The sequence below is a fragment of the Dermacentor silvarum genome, chromosome 5 (genome assembly GCF_013339745.2).
Source record: "Dermacentor silvarum isolate Dsil-2018 chromosome 5, BIME_Dsil_1.4, whole genome shotgun sequence".
Lineage (NCBI taxonomy): Eukaryota > Metazoa > Arthropoda > Arachnida > Ixodida > Ixodidae > Dermacentor > Dermacentor silvarum.
In genome coordinates, this window is record NC_051158.1 from 47,681,207 (window position 1) to 47,702,613 (window position 21,407).

General features: G+C 47.1%; 1 protein-coding gene across 1 annotated transcript in view; it reads left to right on the forward strand.

Annotated features, from left to right (window-relative positions):
* Positions 1 to 13,801: 13,801 nt before the first annotated feature.
* Positions 13,802 to 21,407, forward strand: part of LOC119453373 (fatty acid synthase) — a 52,514-nt gene continuing 44,908 nt past the window's right edge. Inside the window, exon 1 of the mRNA XM_037715412.2 lies at positions 13,802 to 14,114. The gene's annotated coding sequence lies outside the window, so the exon portion shown is untranslated. The remainder of the gene's footprint in view (positions 14,115 to 21,407) is intronic.

Consider the following 21,407-nt stretch of genomic DNA (forward strand, 5'->3'; position numbering starts at 1 on the left):
AGCTCAGCTTCACCTATACCTCCCTTGCTGCACGCCTAGAATAACTCGTTTTTCCTTATTTAGCTTATAATTGTGACACTTAAGTAAACGTACGAATACGTTCCCCTGTGCTCTCGTTGGCTTAATCTTCTGTCAGCATAGTACGGGTGTGACCATAGCCTCCTTGATAAAGTTGATCAAGGAGGCTATGGTGTGACTAACAAAAGTCGGTCCACTCGATTTCCCTTCGTCTCGTTCATAGCGAAATACAACGGGCTCCAAGAATTGGACATTTTACGATAAAATCATCAAAGTTGGGAGGTGTGTCTATCAGTTTGAGGAGGGTGAGACGATTGAATGTCGCGTGTGTGTGTGTGTGTGTGGGAGGGGGGTGGAGGTGAGGGGTTTTAGGGTTGCGAAGGAACACGTAATCGCACATCCTCCGTGCTACATCAACGTGGCGTGCCAGCATTCCGGCAGCCACGATGCAAGCCATCGGTGTTTGTCGATCACAACCGCGTAAACCTTGCCTGTCCTCGCCAATAGTTTCCAAACTAGTGGAAGAGAGAATTCAAGCTCAGCACTTCGTAAACAGATTTCAAGAGACCCCGGACACGTAATACCGTTTTACGTGCGTTTCGCAATGGGAAGAAACGGCGCATTCCTACACACGTGTGACCTTTCACTTTATTGAGATTAAATCTAAAGAAAAAAAATGAAAGTGGACGAGTTCTTTTCGCCCTAAGTGTATGCTGTCGACGACAACTCCTTTTCACTTGATCACTAATTAATATACAGTAATATACCAAGGAAGAAATTTATAAATTCTTGAACTTGTTAATGAAAATAAGTAAAACAGACGTTTTGCGCAAAATGTTGCAGTTATGACAGAGTCCGCGTATGTCAGGTGTTCGCAAATGTTTCACGCAGACACCATGAACGGCATGGTGCTGTTCTGTCTATTCATCAATTAGGCCGCTGTTTTCAAAGAAGCAGTAAGCCTGTCCCTTCTCCTAGCTGCTAGCTAGCTAGCTATCTATACAGCCAATACAGCCAGCCAGCCAGCCAATCTATCTATCTATCTATCTATCTATCTATCTATTATCTATCTATCTATCTATCTATCTATCTATCTATCTATCTATCTATCTATCTATCTATCTATCTAGCTATCTATCTATCTAGCTATCTATCTATCTATCTATCTATCTATCTATCTATCTATCTATCTATCTATCTATCTATCTATCTATCTATCTATCTTCTATCTATCTATCTATCTATCTATCTATCTATCTATCTATCTATCTATCTATCTATCTATCTATCTATCTATCTATCTATCTATCTATCTATCTATCTATCTATCTATCTATCTATCTATCTATCTATCTATCTATCTATCTATCTATCTATCTATCTATCTATCTATCTATCTATCTATCTATCTATCTATCTATCTATCTATCTATCTATCTATCTATCTATCTATCTATCTATCTATCTATCTATCTATCTATCTATCTATCTATCTATCTATCTATCTATCTATCTATCTATCTATCTATCTATCTATCTATCTATCTATCTATCTGCGTTCTTTCTGTACTTCACACATTTTCGATAGATAGATAGATAGATTGGCTGGTTGATTGATTGATTGATTGATTAATTAGTTGATTGGTTGATTGATTGATTGCAAGGTAAAGCTGAGTCGACGACCTGAGCCAGTGAATCGTCAGCATTCGGGTTCGAGGAGACAGAAGCGATCAAGATGATCATGATGAAGCCACTGCTTGTTGATGCGGGCGATCAGTGAAAGGAAAGGGGGATATCGATGAAAATTGGGAGAGTAAAGCCTTATGCACGTGGTAAAACCGGGGAAAATAAAAACTACTAGCACTTCTTGCACTTTGGTAAAGAATTTCGCTCCACGCACAAGGCTTCACTGCTCAAGTTCCTCTGCTCCATGGAACTTTGTGCGCAAAGTGCTTGAACCACAAGTATGCCCTAATGCCCTGACAGAAGTTAGATCCCATGTCTCTACGAGATTCGCTCGTGAACAGTGACTTGACAAATTTCTTGTGATATGTACATTCTTAATTTTCTCAATGTTTCCATGAAATCCCAGGATTTCACCTGCTTGTGTTCATGCTTGTGTTCTTGTTCTGTTATAATGTTTTCTTTTTTTGTGATTTATTTTCTCCCTACTCTAGTGAACTTGCTTTGTTAGTGTTTTCCTATTTTCGCTGTACACTTTTGTCAGTGTTTTGTAATTTCGTTACATGTTTTTTTTTTTTCGTGCTTAGCTAATATTTCGGGATAAGCGGCCTTTTTTGTAACCAAGCTGCCCGTATATCACAACTAATAAAGAAAGGTGAAAACGCGGTCTGCTACAGCTGGATTGAGCTTGCGCCTAAATTGTATGGGGCTTTCTCCTCTCTTCTATCCGTATCCCTCCGCGGAGCGTAGCCAACTATAACTACATCCGGTCAACCTCCATACTTTCCTAACTAATTAAACTGATGCAATAACTAACTTCACATCCGCCCCAAAAACATGCTGAAGCAGCATTGTCGCTGCAGTTAACCTCGTCAGCCCAAACTGCCTGAGGGAGATCTTAGAGAAACTGTTAACTAGAAAGTCAGTGTATTTTCTTGGCACATTTTAAGTACGAATATCTCGAAAAAGAAAGAGGTGCTAGCTAGTCTTCGAATTTATCCTAAGCCAACATCAATTCGCTAATGATGTGCTTCATTTTCGCCATTTTAGCACATGTCCTAACGTGAATCCTTCGGAAGGTAATTAGTAGAGGTTTGAGAATCGAGAAATTGAGCATTGCGAATTATCGGGCAAGTACGTAACGTCCTCCACATCAGGTAGCAATCTGAACTGGCCGAATCGCTCTGCTATGCTCCAAATAATTTTGCGAAAGATCACTGCGAAACGTTTTCTGCCCATAAAGAAAGAAAGAAAGAAAGAAAGAAAGAAAGAAAGAAAGAAAGAAAGAAAGAAAGAAAGAAAGAAAGAAAGAAAGAAAGAAAGAAAGAAAGAAAGAAAGAAAGAAAGAAAGAAAGAAAGAAAGAAAGAAAGAAAGAAAGAAAGAAAGAAAGAAAGACACATGGTATATCTGCAGATTTTTGTCGTAGCTTACTATTTACCCGTATGGAGGTCGACTATTTGGCAGAGACTCGGGCTTTCCGCAAAACTGAATAAACGCACTGCTTCCGCCGATTTCGTCATTGGCGACTGGCTATATGCACGTGCCTCTTTTTTTTTTTTTTAGCTTGCAGCAAGTGCAGCGTAACGATACGTGCGTTGTGTTCGAGAGCAGTTCTGAAGAACCACTAATTTAACTAATTGGGATGGGAGCTGCCACAGAGGAATCTCATCCGGCGAGATGTGTGGACTCGTTGGCCGATGTGCACGCCCACAGGCAGATTTCCGAGATAATATATACAGGGTGTTCCTCATGTTTAAGTTTTACGGATTTTTTTATAAATCCCCTGTGGCTGGTAGCATAATTCTTATCGTTGAGCTGTGTTATTCGATGAGGCGGACATTAGCAGCACGAGAAATCGGAACACACATTCAAGTAATTAACAAAAATTCACTCATTATAGTCTTAGTTGATTACTTTGCGACACATATTGCGATTTGCAAATTGTAGCCGGCGAGCTTGTCAGGCGTATCCACTTCGAATAAATTGCTAGAATGACACCAGTTTGGAGATATGCGCCATCAAACTCGCCGTAAAAATGCGCTGTTGTTACACGTACGTGACAAGGATTCGATCAGAAGAGGTCGACAGAGCCGGGTTCATTAGAGATAAATGTTTTAATCGAAAGACGGATGATCAGAAAGAAATAAACGAAATACGAGATTGCAATATATGTAGTAAAACCTGAATAGTTCAAGCAGGCCAGGCGAGTATTTGTCACCGCCCCAATGATGCCAGGAGAATCATCATCATCATCATCATCATCATCATCATCATCATCATTCATCATCATCATCATCATCATCACCGCCCTCTCTTCTACGCTTTTCGCCGATCGCTGTGTATGGATATTGAAAAGTTTCGCAACTACACATCATGATTTAAAGATAGTTGCATGCTAGAATGAACTGAATAGCTCCGATATTCACACACTCGGTGAGGCTGCATAAGTGACCGCTTTTGTCGTCTGCAAACAACACGCGTCGTCTGCAAGCAGTTGGGAGGATATATGCTCCAATCAGGCGTCGCAGCACAAAGGCTGCAGGTGTTGGCGACAAAGCGGTCCTTATTTGCCACGGTAGTCTGTATACGTACGTCTCAAAGCCGCTGAGAGACTGCGGTCACTTAGCGTTTTGAAGCCGAAAAGCTTCTTCCGTGCCTTACGGTATCACCAGCCGGCCCAACAGTACGTGTACTGTACTCAACAGTTGAAACGCGAACAACGGAATGCGTTGGTTTTGTGTTGTATGCGTGGGGTACGCTGAGAAGCGGGCGGCATCTCTCCGAGAGAGCCAGGAAACTTTGAAGAAGCGTTCTGTGAACAGCGTTCCGTCTGTTAATTTTCCTGATTTTCTACTAAAGCAACTTATGAAACAATACTTTCTTAGTGCGACTGTCTATAAGAACACTTTCTATCAATAAATGTGATAGGAATGGCACTGCATGAGGTGTACTTTTACGCCAAATGTGAACAGGCTCGAAAGGCCGCTAAGGTTGCGGGATAAACGAGATGGTCTGGGCCGCGATTTTGTAGTGAGGCATTATATGACTTATTCCATACTAGTCTTATCATCCATCGCTCACCGCCGGCTGACCCCGTTGATAACGCGAGCGGTCCGTCATTCTGACCACTGACAAAGCGCGATAAGCGCGAAAAGGCATTATTACCGGAAAGGCATCGCTACAAAATCCCGGCCCTGGACACGCACAGCGTCGCGGTTTCCGATCCTACATATTTTCCGGCTTCCATCGCTTACTTGTTGTACTGTATACGTGAGTAGATATTACCGTATTTTCCGGACTATGAGTCACACCTTTGTATAAGTTGAACAACCCCCTCTCCCCCCACCCCCGCGTGCTCACGCCTTTCGAAGAAAAACAAATGGTATATAAGCCGTACCGGTGTATAGGACGCGCTTATTTTAACACGGTCGCCATGATGAAACACGATGGTGCCCGCTTGTACACCCATCGCAAAACACCGTATACTTATACCCCCACCTCAGGGCACTGAATTTCCCTAAGCAAAATTTTTACGAGCTGCAAATTGTAGCATTATAAAAAAATTCAACCAGCATTCTCTTCAGGCACCAAAAACAAACATTTCTCGCACTTCACTCGAGGCCACATATTGAAGGCCTCGTCCTCCGACGCACTCAAAATGTTGAGCCACTTTCGGCCGGCAGCATCGCTGGGTCACATATACCGACGCGTCGTCGGCCTCTGCATAACTGTACGAGACGTTCTAAGCGCGTCGCTGGCATTGCATCTGCTGCCTGGAGTGCTCAGCACGAACACGCGAACGGTCACAACGCGCCTGCCCGAACCTGAACACAAAAAAATGTCGCATGCAGTTTCACCCGAAAGGCGAAGCATCAATTCCGATAGAGAGAGAAACAACTTTATTTATGATAGTAAATTAGTAGAGAGCTATACGGAGTAAGGATAGTAGTTTGATCAGCTGTATAAACGTAGACATGCAGCAGCAGCAGCAGCAGCAGCAGCAGCAGCAGCAGCAGCAGCAGCAGCAGCAGCAGCAGCAGCAGCAGCAGCAGCAACAACGCGCAGAACTGTTGTCGACGCCGTCGGCGTTTTTTTTTTTTTTTTGCCCGCGTTCGGACCGAAAGCGCGCGGCGTTGGTGACTGTTGCCGGTGCCTCTGGGAGCGGCTCGGGGGTGTTCGACGAGATCAAAACGGGACATTCGTCGAGCAGCGTCGGAAGTCTTTACCACCTTCTCGCCTCGCAACGTTTTATTGCGATAGCAATTATATGGACACTCAAAGAGGATTTCTGCCGTCGGCATCGCCGTCGCCGTGAGGTTCTGTATGACGTCAAACGGCAATTAAATCGTCGCCGCGCGCCGTGCGAGTGAAAGCGCGCGAGGGACGCGCGCTTTCACGGGGAGCGAACACACGTTCTGCGCAGTGCTCACTGAAGGGCTGCAGAATTAAGCGTCTATTTCCTCCTTTACAATCCCCATATATATATATATATATATATATATATATATATATATATATATATATCGCGGCTTAGTCTGCGACTACGGTAATTGAGTACTGAGAAGAGGATTTCCGGTCCTAAAAAAAAAGGGGAAAAAAAGAAGGCATGGAAGAGTAAGGATATAAAGAGAGGGAAAAAATGGAATGAGAGGTAGGCGCACCATAACACATCACGTCACGCGCAGAGAGCGATCAATCCTTCACACCCGCGACTGTCGCAAAACTGCTGAACCAATTAGATGCGCAGGAACAGTGCGTTCATTGCAAACCGAATCACGACGGCGTACAGCTGTGGCGGTCCCAGATATGTCATTTTTTCCTCGTTTTTTTTTTCTTTGGGAGGGCGGTCAGTGGGGGGACATTGCTAACGAATGAAGGGGTGGGTCGCTTTCGGAAAAGAGGAGGTGTATTTGGGTGAACGAGAGAAGCAAGGGAAAGTTCTGCGGAGTGCGGTCGGCCGCCGTTTCGACAGATAAGCCACTCATGTCACCTGCGACGGACGGAGACAGGCGTGAAGGTTCACGCCCCATTAAAATTCTCCTGCATTGGCCCCGCCGGTTTTGAGCTTGCGTTTGTCTGCACGAATACAGTCCCGAGAAAGCAAGCTTGTGTCCTGCCAGTAGTAGCGGATCGCTGCGGTCACACCCAAAGCGCGCCTCTGTGAAGTGAATATTTGGGGGAATACTTGACGGGGCTCGTCGACGACGATTCCTCGACTCGTTTATAGAATAGACCCCCCCCCTTATCAGTGAGCCGAAAAGCTTCCCGAGAATTACTCAGAATATTTCATGCTGTCTTAGTTTCCCTGAGACCCACAGCCGGCCACCAAGAGGGAATGTATTAACTGTGGCAGTTCTTTCGCAGCATAGAGCGGTTTGGCGATAGCAGAGTTACAGTGTACTAGAAGTACACTGTAGCAGAGTCCTTCACCGGCCAGAGTCCTTCAAAAGCATTGAAGGACTCTGGCGATAGTAAAGGCAGAGTCCTTCCATGTAAGGACTCTGGTAAAGGCGAAGCTGTGGAATGGTGAAAATATTTTTTTTCTACTTGGCAGTGGCTGAAAGTATTCTCGCTAAAAAAAAAATGTTTTTTCGTCATGCCGATATTTTTTGGAAATGGTCGGTCGACTTGTGTCAACACTGCGAAGGCAAAGGTGAAAGCAATCCTTGCTGCTGGAGATGATGATTTATTGGCATCCCCTTTGAAACGGGGCGGTGACTATATAAATAGTCACCTAGCCTGCTTGATTTAATCAGGTATACTATACATGTTCTTTATCTAGCATTTTTGTATACCTCTCATTTTTCTTTTTCTTTTTTCTTCTAAAATTTACCTTGTACCGCTACCGCTACCGAACTGAACCCGTGTGCCACCACGCAAACAACGTTTTCCAAATTTGTTGAGCTTGACGAGAAGGCAGTCCTCTCTTTTACTTACTGATATTATTTGCGTCTCTGTGTGTGTTCCCACCTATCCTGTATTTTCTTAAGCCAGGATTGCAAATGTACATATATGTATCAAATTGTTCACCAACTTCTGTAATAACCCCCATGGGGTTATCTTCAAATAAATAAATAAATAAATAAATAAATAAATAAATAAATAAATAAATAAATAAATAAATAAATAAATAAATAAATAAATAAATAAATAAATAAATTATTTTAGTAGATCAGGTCGTATCCATCCTTTCCCTGCTTTTTTTTTCCACCAGTACTCCAATCGTCTCTTGCTTAACTTGCAAACGCGCAGCGCGGCCTCACCGACTGGTGGTTAGCCGCTGCGGCAGTCCCTTGACAACATGGCTTCCGAGCATGGCTTTCAATCTCGGAGGGCATGTTGGCAGCATAAATACATCGCCTCTTCTCGATAAAGTGTGCTGAGCTCGAACGCGAGTATAATGTACAACATACTAGTACACTAGTACTGTACTGTACTAGTAATCTAGTACGCTATAACCCGAGTGCGAAACGAGCCATCCGGCGTGTCCGGAGGACGCCATCTGCATCGTGCTCATGTGACTGAAGTTGTCGCTCTCATTGGTCTCTTCTATCTGCGGCGCGCGGAAAAATAGCCCTGAGAGCCAACCTAGCTACGGGGCGCGCGGTTTTCCTCAACTGTGGCCGTGTCTTTACAAATCATCTCGGCAGTCTTCAGAGCGGCAGAAATGCAGGCTAGGAGCAGGTGTCAAAATACAGAACGCTTTCATATCATTTGGTGCTGCTAGCGTTTATGCCTTAGCGAACTACGGAGGCCAGCACGATGACGACTCATGTGCGATGCTATAATTTCGACAAAGCCGTATTGTAGTCCAGAAATTAGCCCTGTTTGGGTTTACCGGCGTCATCGATTCTCGAGTGTGATCAGTTAACGATAGAGAGCATTGACAGACCACAAGGCGATGATTTCGTATTCTATTCAAACATCTATTGAGCGAACAAGGATGTCATGTGGATCAGCGGCTGACCAAAAGTGAGTTAAATTTGCATTGCATTATACCGTCGAAGTCCTGTCGCGAAGCTTCGCCACAGTATTTTAAGTTGAGAAGCAACATACCGTATGCGCAGGAAGGCCGTGGCTAAATAAATATTTAAGAAATACGAATTATCGAAGCCACAGTGCTCAAAGTTGTTCACCATGAATTCGTAAACGCTGCTGCTTATTTGAACCGCGTCGAGTTCTACACAACGTTCTGTCGTTTCTTCTTTGCTGAAGAACGTTCTTCTGCCCCTTCCCTTCTGCTCACTCACCTACCCCTTCAAAAAAAAAAAAAAAATGCTATCTATCTATGTTTGTATCTACCGCCTTCCCGCCACTGAGTAGTCAGTGGTCGAATGGGTAGCGCATCAAGCTGCTGTGCTGACGTAGCAGGGTTCTAAACCGACCATGGAACCAACATGGCCCTGGGATCAACTATGTGGCAATGCGTACATACGTGCCGGTCTTCAACGCACCTCTTTAACGCCGACATGGGTCGCTGCACGTAGACGTGAGACTCATTGACGAGCAACTCATTGACGCCGACTTGGAGTACTGGGTACGTGCCATTCGGCCAGCACAAATGGCTTACAGCAGAACGTACTGACACGCACAGAAAGCGACGACACACGCTGGGTAGCTTTTTCTTTTTCTGTTAGTTGTATCGGTTGTGTACTGATGCATTATTGGCCGCTTCTGTCATTGGCTTCTAAAACTTCGCCCGTCAGCTTGTCCTCACTTTTTTTCTAAGGCCTCGATGTCGTGAAATTGTACGGTGCAATGGTGCTGGCGAGGATGAAAAGCGAGATGCCCGCCGAAGATTCCTTCTAACGTTCTGCTGGAAACCAGTCGTGCTATGTGCAACCAACGAGCTCAGGCAAACACTATTCTGAAGTGCCTTGGACCAGCCGGAGCCAAAGAACGCCTGGCGGACGGGACAGAGGCTCATAATCCGTTTCTCGATTCACAACTCGCTGTTTTTCACACCACAACTCGTTGTCCAACTTCTTTTCGGTGATCAAAGTCATTCTTTGATCACCGGTTCCGCCGCATCTTGAGTGGCGGGACAGCCCCAAAGCAACCCGACACAACCTGAGGTGTCTCTGTGTGCTAGTCGGCGTTGACAGATGATTTCTTTCTTCTGTAAGCTCTCCGTCGCTCCGTGACATTGGGCGTGCAGTTCGAAGCCAGACCTGGCTTTGTGTATTCGAATCTGACAGTTTCTGGAAAGGTTTTCTGGTAGGAGAGGTTCGGGAGTTGCGATCGCCTCCTTGAGCCTCTTCTTGTTGTGGATCTTTTTTTTTTTTTTTTTTTCCTTTCCCAATGTGCTCCTTGGAGTCCTGGGGGGCAGAGAAGTTTGGAAGGGAGGTCGCAGCCGTGGAATGTAGATCGTTGTCCTCCCGCCGCTGGCGGTCGGAATGTGCGTCAGCTCGCACGCTGGCCATGCACCTCTTTGTTGACGATGTTGCCGCTTGTGTGATCAGTGGTCCAGTGGATATGTTTACATGTACGCCTTTATGTGCATTTAGTTCCTCCCACTTCTATTTCAATCTATGTAGCTGTTTCGAAAGTGGTAGATCTAGCCCTCGCGCGTCATTGCTGCTTCCTGGCTGTCCGTGTAAGCGGGCGAGCTTGGAGCTGTGGTAGTGCAGGCTGTCGATTGCTTCTATATCGCCTCGCGTACGACTTCGAGCTCGAACTTCCAGGTGTTTGTGTCTGGGTTGTAAGTATGGCGTTTTCGCGAAATCTGCTTACCTCTGCGACAGATTGGTTTACTCTTTTCACGAGCTTATTTCGCATCAATGACCTCGCATGTAGTTTTCCGGCGGTGTTAATTCGGGGCGTTCGGCTCTTTCTGTGCGCTTCGCCCGATAGCAGTGTGCCGACAGTGCCTACAACCGTCGAGGTCACGCCGCTGATGCTGAGCAGGTTTGCTGGGCTAGTTCATTGTTTAGCCGGCAAAACACGGTGCCAACAAAGTGGACAACGACGGCTTTTACACCCCGCTCACACTCTCGACGCTGTCTCAGAAGCAAGACGAGAACGAGTAGGAAAGCCCAGGGGTCACCTCCTCCTCCGAGAGAGCCACATTCTTTTTCGGCGGCGGGCGAAGCCAGCGTAGGGAGCAACAAAAGGGACAAAAAGGTTCAACGCGTCCTCCTGCACCCATCCGGTTCTGCGTAGCCGCGTGGGCTGGGCTGCGCGTGTCTTCGGTACAACGAATCAGGGGGAGCGGGTATGGTTATGGCCGACAATTGCATTCTCGGAAGTGACGTCCCTTCGCCCCCTCGCTCGTGGGGGCTGTTGTACCTGCATGCTGCACGTTTGCACGCCTAACTACTACCTTGCACACAGTCCCTGCTGCTTTTTGGTCCAAGGGAACACCGAAAATATAAGCGCATATGGCTACCAATACTCTAGCCAGCGCCTCCTCTCTAGCATGAGGCGCTGAAGGAGACGTCGGAAGCAGGAATCAATCCGGTTGTTCCGCCGGCCCATCTTTCATTGCTGGAGAAAGGGGCTAATTAAGGCTAACGAAGTGATTCGAGCGGCCTGTCGCTCGGAAATTTTACGTGTATTCGCGGGCTTCTTTCACGCTCGGAACAACACTTTTATGTAGCACTCACTGACCAAGAGAAAGCTGTAGTCGGGAGTTTTTCATGTTGCTCTACAATTCTCTCATTGACATTTTTCATCTAATTATAATATTTGAAAAGTTGATTGATTAATTATGACTAATTATGTAATTAGGAGGAATGCAAAAAAATAGTATGATTATCTCCAAGCGACGGCAAACAACATTATCTTGGTTCTGTCCAAGATTTTTAAATCTTGGTGCGTGATAGTTGGGACACCCTGTATATACATATACTAATGCAACAAAGCTCATCGATTCAGTGGAGAGCAAAACGATTTCTCTAAGGGCATTGCACTGAAATATGAATTGCCAGTTCCCGGTTTTTCCTGCGTGCTTTTTCCCGAGAAAACGAAAACAGAATGAATCCGATGAAGTTTTTCGAATAACCGGCGAGCGAGTCAACTGAAGCGTGATGTCTTAAAGCTTTATGCACGATTGCCTTGGCTGTGGGAAGGCCCATGTAAGATGAGTTGGCTATGAATGATTGATGTTTAACTGCATCAAAAATTCAACAAAAAGTTACAAAGAAATTATTATATTTTAAGAATATCTCCAATTCTGAACACCTCTATTGCTGCAGCAAAAGGCCGCAGCTGACACAACCTTCTTTTCGTACGAAAATCCTGTCATCACGGATGCACGAGCCAACAGTACAAGCATTCGGGCCCACCGGTCAAGCTAGAACAACGTTGCTAGAATCGCTTCATTTGCGATCTCTGGCTTGACCCAAGATTGGCTTTAGTGAACCCGTGGCTAGGTGCGACTCTTTCTGAAGTTCGTCTTGAAATACGCAACTATCTAAAGCGAAATGAATGAATGAATAAAATAAATAAGAAGGACTGCTGAAATTACGTAATAGTACCTTTTGAAATTCTACGCCTGCGCTTAATCTAATGTACTTTAGCATTGAACTCGAAGTGAAGATCTTACCATGTAGTTTAACCCGTTTGCCAACCCCTACGTGAAATTCCTGTCGTTCGTTCGCGATTCCTTATTCGCGCACTCGCATAAACACGTGACAAACGTCGGCGAATCACCGCTCGTTCAAAGAGCGCCGCGAGAGAGAGAAGCAGCTCTTCCGAACAACAGCCCCTGCAGGAAGGTCCCGCGGGTTTATACATGCTGTTTTTGTTTGTTTCCTTTATTTGCCTTCGGCGGCTACAGCTGCCGGTGCACGTAACGTTGCATACGTCGCTTATAGGAAAATATGGAACCCGAGAACCGAACCGTCGAGAAGCAGAAGAACAAGAAGAAACAGTCGTCTGCAAACAGCGCTAGCAGACGACAGGACGCATTCTTCGCAGCGCTATAGAGGAAAGAGACTACGGCTATCGCGTTGTAACATGCGCCAAGTCCCGTGCGGCGTAAAAGACGCGTTGCCGCTGTCCGCAGACGTCCGATGTCTGCCATGCGATCACGCCATTCAGAACCGAGAGCCGATCGCTTGTTTCTCCCGTTCCTTTTTGACCACTCGAGATGGCATGTGGAGGTGACAGCTAAAAAAAGGATTGCATTGCCCGACGCTCTTCTATCTAGGAGGCCGCGACGGCGGCCAAGCGCTGATGCAAGGCTCGACTATGTGATCACTGTTATCTCTCGACCGAAACCCAAGCCAAAGCTGCAGAGAGATTTTTCCTACCGCGCGAGGATGGCTTATCGTCTGCTGTTCCCCTTCGCACCAGAAAGCAGACGACGCGATGAGATACAGCGCGCAAAAAAAAACGGGTGAAAATCACTGACGCTTCGTATTGCAGACTTCGAAGGCGCCAAAAAATTATTCGCCAGAAGTTAACGCTACTCAAAAACCAATGTTTCACAGAGCAATTGGAAAATCCGGTGAAACAACACGCAGCAACGAAGTGTCATCGTTTGCGACCGTGGCGCCGCAGCTCATAAGGTGGCTTTCCGGCGCGCAAACGCGGCTTTCTGTGACGCACGGGCGAATGGCCGACCGACTCACACGCAGAACCGGCTACGTCACGCACTGACGTTGCCGGCTGATCCCATGACGTGCGTAGAGCATCTCGGGAAGTCCTCTCCCGGCAACCAAGGCCAGGTGCGGCGAAAAAAAGGCAGAAAAAAAGAAAAGGTGGTCGCGACGGCGATGGTGGATAGTCGCGGGGGTTGTTGAACGGCGTTTTTCTTCGCGGCATCGAGACCCTCGAAAACATACTCGAGTAGCGGACCGCGGTGAAGAAAGCCTTTCGCTCGCGTTACCGTCGCTCGATTAGATAAAAACGCTGCTCTGCAAGACGGCCGTGGCTCCGAGACGGGCGCGTTACGGCGTGGAGGCCGCCATATTACGAGGGCCGCCGGGGGCAGGCAGGCAGACGACAAGCACGGCCGACGCGACGTCACGTGATTGGCGCACGTGACCTCTCGGGCGAGCGCGAGCTCCGGACGCGATTGGCTGCGCTCACGTGGTCCCATATCACCCGACGTTTTCCGGCGGCGTGTGCTCCCCCCCAACCTCCCCCTCAGCTTCGCCTCCTCGCTGCCGGAGTCGGTCCCCCTCCGCTGCGTCTGTATTTCAGCCGGCGGCTGCCAAGACCAGCTTCCATTCATTCAATCGCTACTTCTCCGGTGCGAGTGAGCCGCCCGTCGCCCTCCCAGGAATACACCGCGACTACAAGAACAAAACCACACTACAGCAACCTTAAACAGCGGCCCGCCGCCACCGAAACAAGAGCTCAACGAGAAGCAGCCAACCTATTTGCCCCGGCTTCGCTTCAAGCATTTATGAGGAACATCACCGGCCGGCGACGTTAAATCCAAAGAGAGAAAGAAAACACACAGGTAAGCTCAGCGTTCCCTCATTATTATTGTTGTTATTTTTCGCTACGCGAAAAAGGTTAGCTTCCGTGGCGTTGACAATGGAGGCCAAATCTGGGTTTGAGAGATGCAAATATGAAACGAGGCATCGGTAGCACAATGCGCGACGTGGCCCGTTTCACAATTCGGAAGGTGGGGGGGTTTCTGCCAGTGCTGCAGATTCGAGAGGGCCGGGTCGCGAATATCTCTCTTCCTTTATTTTGTTCGTGACCTAGACCGTCAGCGGTCCGCTAACCTCCGGTTCCTCTGGAGGAAGTTTTTCCACGGTCAGCGGGCTCCCGCTTATTCCTATTGCGCAGACAGCCATCCATGCACGTTCGACGATTTTGATTTCGGCGTTCGTCGGGGAACGCATGGCGTGCACCTTTCGAAGGCTTCAAGGCGCAGCTTGTCTCCGATGCCGGTTCTTGTTTCGCGATGCGCACTGCTGTGTTTGCTGTGCGTGGGCTTTCTTTATCGACTTTTACCCGGCGCTTCACTAAACCACACCCGGTTGCGCCGCTAGCAACGCATTGCAGCAGTTCCGGCCTCGGTGGCCGCAAAATTGCTGAAGGCTGTCATCGCGGCGTCATCCGGCGTGCGAACGCTCTCGCGCCACAGCAGGTAGCAAATCTGCGATCGTGCGCAATAACTTGATTCCGTTTGTTGTGCGTACCTGATAAAGAAAAAAAAAATGAATTGTCGTCTGCAAGAAAGGAGGGCAGACGATCAGCACTTTTGTGAGCGGACGACTTTCGTTTGTAGTTAAGTTGTGGCCCTGCGGAAGATTATAGTGACTTCTGCTTCTTCTTTTCTTTTTGCGTGTGTCTTAACTCCAATAGATCGCGCGTTGCCGCGCAGTGCTAAACGTTGGTTTTTAACCGAAGCAGCAAACGTGATTACGCTTGTGCAGGCAGTGAACTAGTGGCTGAAGCAGAACTTCGTGACACGGCGTCTTGCTTGCTGCTTATCACTTCCCCTTTCTGCACATACAAAAAAGAAAACGAGCATACAGACCTTTAAGCGCACTGTGCAGGCCTTGCTTAGCACGAGCACGTTTTATACTGAACGCCATGAACGCTGCCTTCAGAAGCGATTAGTTTCGTTTGATCTCGATACCCGATATTTTATATCTTGCGACTATGGCTTGTCTTGCGTAATTCAACAGTGGATACATTGTTGCAGGGATTAAAATCGCGCGTGCTCGACTTACTGGGGTGTCTCAGATTGCACGTTCCTATTACATTAACCGCCTTTATTGGCAAATCATACTTGTCCGAAATCGAAAGCGTTGCCGACGACGTACAGCTTTTCTATGCAGCGCATTAACATGTCTTTGATGAGCAACTGCATGCACATCAGGCGGCGCTGCTTTCATTAACATATGCTTAACAAGTATCTGCATGACAGCCAGCACAGATGTTAATCTCTCTCCGTACATATAAATAAAGGTTTTACTGTTTTAATAGTTACGGAAAGTATATTTATTGCTTCGTTTTTCTTTTTATTCAAAGCTAAGCTTTCTTTTGTTTGTAGTTAATGCCCTTTCAGCGCTCCAAGCGTCGTGTTAAAAGCAGCAGCGATTCGTCGTCTGCATTGCCTTCTGCTGCGTAGAGCCGCGCTCTTCCCTGTCACGATACAACCCTTCGGAAAAGATAATGCATTCAAGAACAAGAAAAAAGCGTTGCGCGCTCCCTCTCTCAAACGCGTGGTCGAGAAGAAAAAAAGTCGTCTGCTACTCCACGCGATCAGCCTACCGATCACGTCATGTTGTCACGTGCTCGAAACCGGTGCCCGGGATTGGGCAATTGCGCCTTGCCAGAGCGGACGCCGGTAGCGCCATGGCAACGTCATACGAGGCTGGATTACACAGCGTGTCGCTGAAGAATATGTAAAAGTAGAGAAAGAAGAAGAAAATGCTGCCGGCGTTTGCAGCATTGTGGCGTCGTAGTCTGCTTCAGCGAGCGCTCGCGTTATCCTTTCCTGAGGGGACCTTCAAGATTATGCGCGCCGTAAGCCACTCCGTGTTGGTCGTCGTCTGCTATTCGCGAGGCAGCAGGCGTAATTTTTTTCTTTCCTCAGTTACAAGTAAATGAGGAGCGGATAAAATGAGCTGGAAAGCAGCGTCACCGCGAGAGGAGGATAAAACGACCTTCCGGATGCGTATATATTTTGGTGTGCTTTTTTTCCTCAAGCGCGAATTTGTGGCCGAACGTGCCGCTCAAGTGTAGATGAAAGCGGCGCATTCCTGTACTGTTCTCCACCGAAGATGTGGCGCACTCGTAGCAGACGGATTGCAGGTGCACAGCAGAGGACACGCTGGCTCATAATACTACAAGGCTAACTAACGTGCAAGTTCTCGCGTTTCAGTTTTTCAGCAAGCATAGTCTTTCTCTGGACACAAAATAGTTCGCACAGATCTTTATGCTGTATAAAGATCTTTATGCTGTATATATGAATAGGACGGAAGATGTTAAGGGATATATATACGAAGTTGAAAGCGGTGTGCCTTCCCGGAATACCCAGTGCACTTATAGTAGCAGACGATGCGCACACAAAGCAGACGATTTTCACGCACACGCACTGCAGACGACTCACGACCGCTAGCAGACGACGCGTCAAGGAAACGGGGTCGCACGCGCCTATTCACCGAGCTTTCAGGGTCAGCTTGAAGACGCTTGCCCGACATTCGTAGTCCTGGCGTTTGCGTATACACAGACCTCTCTCTCTCTCTCCCCCGTCTTTCCAAAACAAAGAAATAATTGTTCGAAAAGAACAATTACTCCCGTCAGAACCACCGCGACGGAATTAACGCGCAGCGGAGCTAATTTAGATGTTGTCCGTTCTTTTTGTTTTTTATGCAGTAGTGTGTGTAATGCGACCTGTTGTGTTTATATCACGACGTTTTCTATTACGTTGTAGCTAGGATTTTTTTTTTTCTCCAGGAAGGCCTTTTAGTTTGAGCATATATGTCACCGGCCTTGTATAATACAGTGCTGCTCATTGTGTCTTAGATGCTTTCGATGCTAATTGAGGCGCCTGATTGTCTCAGGTATTGCCCTTTACTTACTGATGCGCATTGTCAACACGGGGAAAACGCGTCCTTGCTGGACACTGCCGCATGTTTAGTAGCGTTCGTGCGCGTTCAGTGATTTGGTGAACCATTACAACACTGGTTTGACAGTGATCTTTAATGACATTTTTTATAGCATTCGAGCACTTGGTTCATCGTCAGGTTACATTGATACAGTAGTTTACTCTGGTTCCGTGACTGATGACCACGTCCGGTGCCCTCAGCTGCTTCAGTTTCCGGTGTTTCAGTGTGCGAATAATGTATACTCAGCGTCATCTGCTTGAACGAGAAGCAGACGACACTAATGTTGCGCCCTCTGGCTTGAATTACTGGCGGATTTTTTGAAATTGATAAAAGAAAAAAAAAAGCAGCAATTTCAATGACAGCAAGGAAGCACCATTGCGTCTTATTTGGGCGACGCGATACAAGGGCTTACGTGGGAAAACAGCTGGCTGAGCGCTCGTTCACGGCCGTGGCTCGTTACATACGCCTTCCTTCAGCTTTTGTCCACGTGATCTTGTTGTGACGTAAGCTGTCCCCTGTGGCCCCTGGACAGGAACAAAGGGGAGGAAATGAGTCTGGCATGCGTTTCTCGTCTTGTTTTTTTTAAGTACGGAGCCCTCGACGTCAGCGGACTGCGCACGTTAGCATGCTCATGATATTCTACGTGCGTTTTCGCGTATACAGCCGAACATTTATTGTCTCTCCAGAGAAAGGTCTCTACGGTTTTTCGTCTGCTATACACGCGTCGCCCAGAAGCGGCAGAAGTACTTTCGTCTGTCGCTGCAGGTTTTCGTCGTCGTCTGCTGCATGCATGCAGACGAAAACTTGCAGACGAAAGTTGCAGATGAAAAGACGGCCTCTCGCATTTTGACGCGGCTCGACGGTATTCAACGAGAGTTCGCTTGCACCTTTCGTAGTATACGATGAATGCGTGCATCATCCGTACTCCATTTCGACAGCGTGGTTGTCGTACTTCGCCGCACGGTTCGTTAACCAGGCGCGCGTTTAACGGTGCCTCTCGAAAGACGTCATCGCTTCGAAAAAGTTCCCCTCGAAAGTGGAAATCGAAAGAAAGAAAAAAAGTTATCGTGGGGAAAGTCCCCCATTTCTCCATGCTGCGTTTCTTTTGCGACTAAATTTATCTTCCGAAGCAGATCGAAACGCTCTCAAACAGGCGCCGGGGCTTACACAGGAATATGTTATAGAGAGATGACTCGAGGGCAGTTCAGGGCCGAACACGACGTACACGCCGTAATTAGCCTCTGTATACCGCCTATCCCCAAGCGCTGGTCGTGGTGTGATGTGTGTGTGGCGAGGTGGTCTCACGCGTTCGCGTGACGTCAGAACTAGGGGTGGGGGATTTCGATTGAACGCCACGCCGCCTCCTCGGGATCAGAAAGTTTAAGCGTAGCAAGTTATAACTTCCCCTCCACCTCTATTATGTCTCCGTGGACGACGAGTTATTCGCACGGCAAGTGGAAAAAAAAAAAAATAAAAGTACGCTAGCGCGAGATGAAACGGTTCGTTCGTCAGATCACCTGAGGCTGTGTTTTCCAGTGCGGGCAAACCTCCAACGAGGAAACATTTTGGCGCTGTGGCAGCGGTTTTTTTTATTTTTATTTGTTCTCTTGTGCCACCGAGAGACGATGCAAGTTAAAACATTGACAGCGAACACCGTTCGACGTTATCGTGTCGTCTGCTTCGTCCTCGCATGCCGTGTCGTCTGCTTGCGTTGGACGGTGACGTCGTTGTCACCGGTTAACTTGCAGGTCTTTTCGGGTCGAGCCTGTGAGCCGTGACATGGCGGCGTCACCATCGGGCGTTGCTTCACTCGAAGATGTAAACATGCATTTTTTTTCTTCTTCTTGCGATCGGGATGACATTTTCGTAACATCTGAGTCTGCCACTTCCGGAATGTACAACTGTCCTACGCGAAGCGGTCGCATGCTTGCAGACGGATCTCCAAACAGACGATGTGTCCTACGCGAAGCGGTCGCATGCTTGCAGACGGATCTCCAAACAGACGATGTCCGCGGAAGCTGTCCCTACTAATCGCTATAGACAAGTTACAGGACGTGACGTCATGAGCGCTTGGCGGCGCAGCCGTCACATATCATGTGAGACAAAAGAAAAAAAAAAAAAAGATCGCGCACTTTGCGGGCTTGAACGTTCTCGGCAAGCAAGTTTGCAGAAACTTTGCTTACTTTACCAATATTGTTGTTTGAAGCGGCGTACAGCGAAGTAGTGACATAGTCGTCTACTTTGGGGGCTGTACAATGCCCGTTTGTTTAGATACATACAGCTTGTCTTTACATGCACGCGTAGCTATAAATCGCGCGTGTGTGTATATCGTTTCTTTAATTCAATTCAGAACTGTAGATAATTTCCCCCTAGGCTGTCCTTGATGTCATTGTTTGTTGGCTTCTTATGATATGGCGATATATATATATATATATATATATATAAATCTTCATCACTTTTCGATCACCGCGTTATCTAGTATATATTATCCACGTTCCTCCATTTGCTCACAGACACTTTCACCTGACTAATCTCTCGCATTTCCGATTTTTGTTTTTATGACAAAAAAAAAAATGAATAGAAGCGAAGTACAGCGCTATTAATTCGTCCCGCCGAAGCATGCATATCGCTCTAGCACGGATTCTCTCGTTGCAATTGTCTTGCAACGCTGTTGGTTCTCCACTCCAGCCATCGCTTATACGCAATTATACACCATTATGGCCAACCTGTAACGCCTTTGAGAGCTTCGAGGTGTGTTGACTACTTTGCTCGGTGTATATGACCCGTTGGGTTGATCGATGATCGTAAAGATGTGTCACGACGATCTGCACTAAGCTCAGCGTGCTCTCATGCACCTGCCACGAGCCTCACAAGCTGCGCCCGTGTTTTAAACTCAAATGACAAAGGTCAGTGCATAGCACGGATGGAAAGAAAAATAAGGAGCAAAAAGATGCTGCGCACTCAGTCGCTTGCGCAGGCTGTTTCTATGAAAAAAAAAAAAAAAAAGACGGTGTAGTAACGCGAAAGTTAGAACTGCGCGGCTTGAACTTAACGAGCTTAGTGATACCAACCACTATACGCTGTTCCTCCACAACGTCTGTATGCGGTCGGGTCGTCTGCTTCCCGAGGAGGGAAGCAGACGACCCGGCGTTGTAATGGGCGCGCAGTAAAGTGTACGATTCATTAAAGCCTTGTAAGCAGTTGGCTTTCCAACTAGCACTTGCTGCTACTACTAGCACTAACTAGCTTACGAACTACAAAATTTGAAGCGTTTTTTTTTTTTTTTTTCACATCACCTGCCATAAATTCGCGGCGGTGTCGTCTGATCCGGTGTTGCAAGACGCGTAGTTGCGTGCGCTTTTAGCGGCTGTTAAGTATAACTAATTGGCAGACTGAACTGCGCGACGGGAAATGAGAGACTTGAGTTAACGCGCGTTATATACTGGCGTTGCACAAGTTAACAGCTGTACGACGTCGCTCACTCGAACGAGAAAAACCGAGCGTCGTCTGCTGTCAGTAATGGAAGCAGACGACGCTGCAGAGGAACGCGCGCTACTGGTATAACGCGTGTAATAAATTTTCAGCGTAAGCGCTAAGCGAAACGTGGCCTCGCTTTGTTCTTATTTTTCTTTTTAATTGCGTACACTGGCGACAGACTTCCCCTGTCGCGCCTTATCGAGACGAACTTCTGTGACCCTGAATTGCGACGCGTCAGACAGAGGGCGCAGCTTGTGGCAGGCCACTTTGTTTCAATCTTGCCCTGTTCGCGCGCCGACAGCTGCGCGCTTGGGATACACGCGTCTAGTGCCTGCGTACGCTCGCGTTAAAGTGACACTAAATGGCAGCGACGCTAACCGGCAGCACTAAACATTCGTTCGAGACCGGAAACCGTGCTGTCACGGTTATCTTAATTCGGTTAGTGGCAAGGAAGTCGATGGCTAGCGCAGAAAGTCAAGGCCAAACCACCCTCTCTCTCTCTCTCTCTCTGCCACGCACACACACACACTTTTTTTTTTTTAATAAGTCGAGCCGGAGCATAAGTTGCCGATACTTAAGTGTGACGTCACAGATGTGCAACAGTTTTTCTCGTATGTGGGGCAATGTGAAAAAAAAAAGAGAAAAAAAAAGTTTGCATTATGCAAACTTGCAATTTTGAGTCTCGAGTCCTACACGACTAGGCG